This window comes from Nelumbo nucifera, chromosome 3 (assembly GCF_055504915.1).
Source record: "Nelumbo nucifera cultivar China Antique chromosome 3, China Antique-T2T, whole genome shotgun sequence".
Classification (NCBI taxonomy): domain Eukaryota; kingdom Viridiplantae; phylum Streptophyta; class Magnoliopsida; order Proteales; family Nelumbonaceae; genus Nelumbo; species Nelumbo nucifera.
In genome coordinates this window covers 82,970,542-82,974,939 of record NC_142651.1, presented here as the reverse complement: position 1 = coordinate 82,974,939, position 4,398 = coordinate 82,970,542, and the positions used below count along the sequence as shown (strand labels likewise).

General features: G+C 34.7%; 1 non-coding gene across 1 annotated transcript; it reads left to right on the top strand.

Annotated features, from left to right (window-relative positions):
* The first annotated feature begins 4,091 nt into the window (after nucleotides 1-4,091).
* Nucleotides 4,092-4,198, top strand: LOC148801414 (small nucleolar RNA R71). The gene has a single exon (XR_016084846.1). It is a non-coding gene; the product is annotated as a small nucleolar RNA R71 (small nucleolar RNA).
* Nucleotides 4,199-4,398: the final 200 nt, after the last annotated feature.

The window sequence follows — 4,398 nt, the reverse complement described above, 5'->3', positions numbered from 1 at the left end:
TTGAAATTTCTACTTGTCCACTAGTTTGGGAATGATAGGGGGTAGAAATCTTATGGGTAACACCATATTTAATTAATAAATTATCAAACTATTTATTGCAAAAGTGTTTACCTCCATCACTAATGATAGCCCTCAGTGTACCAAATCTAGTAAAAATATTTTTTTTCAAGAATTTGATTACAACCTTAGCATCATTAATGGGACATGCAATTGCTTCCACCCATTTACTCACATAATCAACAGCAACAAGTATATACTCATTATTGAAGGATTTTGGAAAATGACCCATGAAATCAATGCCCAAACATCAAAAATTTCACAAATAAGAATATTGTTTAGGAGCATCTCATTTTTCCTTGATATATTACCTGTCCGTTGGCATCGATCACAAGAACTTACATAGGCATAAGCATCCTTGAATAATTTAGGCCAATAAAATCCACTTTGTAAAACCTTTGTCACCATCTTGGATGGTCCATGGTGTCCACCTACTTTGTCATGACAAAAACTAAGTATACTCCGCACCTCTTCTTTTGGTAAGCATCTTCTCACCATGCCATCTACACAAATCTTGTATAGATATGGTTCCTCCCAAAGATAGTGCCTTACATCAAATAAAAATTTCTTCTTTTGATGAAAAGAAATGTTAAGGGGCAACTCGTCACCTATAAGAAAATCAGCAAAATCAGTATACCACGGTTCATCATTATCATGCACAAAACATAATTTCTCGTCAGGAACTTTATCATGCAAAGGGTGTTCATTCATGCTCTATACATACTCCTCGTCTAATCTAGACATGTGATCAACTACCATGTTTTCGATGCCTTTCTTGTCTTTGATTTCTTGGTCAAATTCTTGCAACAATAAAATCCATCTTATCAACCTAGGTTTTGCATATTTTTTAGCAAGTAAATACTTCAATGCAGAATGGTCAGTATAGACAATCATTTTAGACAAGATCAAATAAGGTCTAAATTTTTCAATAGCAAATATTATAGCAAGTAGTTCCTTTTCAGTTGCTATATATTTGTGCCTCATTCATGGTTCTACTTGCATAATAAATGGTATGAAATTTTTTATCTATTATTTATCCTAAAACTGCACCTAAAGTATCATCACTTGCATCACACATGATCTCAAAAAGCAAATTCCATATGGGGGCCGAAACTATGGGAGCTTGGATCAATTTCTCTTTTAAACAATTAAATTCATGCAAACAAGCACTATCAATCACAAATAGTGTGTCCTTCACTAAAAGATTAGTTAGAGGCCTAGCAATTTTAGAAAAGTTCTTAATGAACCTTCTATAAAAACCTACATGTACCAAAAAACCTCTAACTTCTTTCAATGATTTTGGAGGAGGAAATTTTTCAATTAATTTAATTTTAGCTTTATCCACTTCAATAACTTTAGAAGATACTTTGTGTCCTAAAACAATTCCTTCCCTAACCATAAAATGACATTTTTGCCAATTAAGAATAAGGTTAGATTCCTCACATCTTTCAAGCACCAAAGACAAACTATGCAAGCATGCATCGAATGAAGATCCAAAAATAGAGAAGTCATCCATAAATATCTCCATAAAATCATCAATGAAATCTGAAAATAGAGACATCATGCATCTTTGAAAAGTAGTAGGGGCATTGCATAAACCAAAAGGCATTCTTCTAAATGTAAATGTTCCATAAGGGCATGTAAAGGTAGTTTTCTCTCGGTCTTTAGAAGCAATGAGAATTTGGTGATAACTAGAATAACCATTAAGAAAACAATAAAATTCCTGACTAGCAAGTTTTTCAATCATTTGATCAATAAAGGGAAGGGAGAAATGATCTTTTCTAGTAGCATCATTCAATTTCCTATAGTCAATACATACCCTCCAACCTATTACTATCCTTGTAGGGATTAATTCATTATTTTCATTTTTGACTACAATGGTCCCACCCTTTTTTGGCATAACTTGCACAGGACTTACCTAAGAAGAATCAGAGATAGGAAAGATAATACCTGAATCAAGCCATTTTATCACCTCTTTCTTTACTACCTCTTTCATATTAGGATTTAACCTCCTTTTGGGCTACACCATAGACTTGAATCCTTCTTCCATCATGATTTTGTGCATGCAAACTGATGGACTTATTCCTTGAGTGCCACCAAAGCTCCATCCAATCGCCCTTTTGTGTTCCCTAAGCACCCTTATCAACTTCTCTTCTTCAAGACCTGTCAAGTAAGAAGAAATAATCACAAGGTAGATGAATTCCCCAAATAAACATATTTTAAATGCGAAGGAAGAGATTTAAGTTCAAGAGTAGGAGGCTTCTCGATTGATGGATTAGCTTTTAAAGAAGAGTAGGAAATATCCAAAGGCAAAACTTGTTCTCTTTTTGTCACGAATCCTCTTTGCTTTTCTCCCAAATAGCCTACGGCCTCCTTATGCTTCTCATCTAAAATCGGCTCCTTCACATCAAAAGAGTTAGAATGCAATTTTCTATAGGATTATCTAACCTAAATGCATGAAATTTTCTTTCTGCCAAATCATCAATGCAATCTACCATTAAGACTTCTTTTCATCATTGGAATGTTTCATATCCTTAAACACATTAAAAATAACTTCCTCATCATTAATTCTAAGGCTATGTTTTCCTTGTTGGACATTAATTAAAGCTCTTCTTGTGGCAAGAAAAGGTCTCCCTAAAATTAGGGGCATATCATAATCTTCTTCCTTGTCCAAAACAATAAAATCAACAGGAAAAATAAATTTATCTACTTTTACTAAAACATCTTCCACTACTCCCCTTGGATATTTGATACTTCTGTTAGCCAATTGTAGAGAAACAGTGGTAGGTGTTGGCTCCCTTAATCCAAGCTTCCTGAAGATAGAAAAAGGCATCAAGTTAATGCTTGCCTAAAGATCACATAAAGCCTTATCGAAATTAATTTCGCCAATGGTGCATGGAATAGACAAGCTCCCTGGATCCTTGAGTTTTGGAGGTAATTTATTTTGTAGGATTGCTAAGCATTCCTTAGAAAGTTTTACCATCTCAAACTCCTCCAACTTGCTTTTGTTTGAAATTATTTCCTTCAAGAATTTGGCATAAGTTGGCATCTAAGAAGTAGCATCAAGAAGAGGAATGTTAATATGCAACTTTTGAAACACCTCTAGAAATTTAGCAAATTGCTTATCCAAGTTAGCCTTAAGAAATCTTTTAGGAAAAGGAAGAGGGGTTTGTAGGATTTTAAATTAAGAGTAGAAGAACTTCCATTTTTCTCCATTGATGACTCGTAGTCTCCTTCTTTGGCTTCAAGGTTTCAGCTTTCTTCCTCTTTTATATGCTCATCATCTTTTTCTTCTTTTCTAAGTTCTTTTCCACTTCGCAGAGTATTGGCCTTTACTCGTTCCCTAGGATTCTTCTCGGTATTGCTAGGTAATCCTCCTTGTCATCTTGCCGAAATTGCTTGAGCAAGTTGTCCAATTTGAGTTTCCAACCCTTGAATTCTTGCCTCCGTACTATTGATAAATTTTTCCATCATATCCTTTAAATTTGGATTCTTCTCTTGTGGATTTGTTGTTGTTGTTGCTGAAAGCCGAGAGGTGCTCTTTGTTGGTGTTATCACTCCAAGAAAAATTTGGATGGTTTCTCCATCCTGGATTGTAAGTGTTGGAGTAGGGATTGATATTGGACCTATTGCCACCATAAGAAACAAAATTAGCTTGATTAGAAGAAGAAGAAAATGGATTTCCTACTTGATAGTCTACACTAGCGTGTCCCCCTTGCCCACAAAGCTCACAAGAAGGAAAGGGAATAGAAGAAACACTCATAGCTGAAACCCCCAAATTTTCTAATTTCTTATTTAATGCAGCAAGTTGAGCTGATAAAGCAGTGATAGAATCAACATTATAAATTCCAACTCCCTTTTTATTTGCTCTCTCATTGCCCCATTGATAGCTATTGGCCGCCATCTCCTCCAAAAGTTCATATGCTTCTTCAGGAGTTTTTCTCATAAGGATACCACCTTCAACTGCATCTAACATTGAATGATTAGATTGATTAATGCCACTATAAAAAGTTTGCACTTGCATCCAAACAGGTAGACCATGGTGAGGACACTTCCTAAGCAATTCCTTAAATCTCTCCCACGATTCATATAAGATTTCATTACCAAACTGAGAAAAAGTTGTTATGTCATTCTTTAATTTAGTTGTTTTAGTAGGTGGAAAAAACTTAGATAAAAACTTTTGTGCCAAGTCATCCCATGTAGTAATCGAACCTGTAGGCAGAGAGTTAAGTCAATCTTTTGCTTTATCCCTTAATGAGAAAAGAAATAACCTAAGTCTAATGGCATCATCACTAACTTCATTATGCTTAAAAGTATCACATATTTCAAGAAAATTAGCAA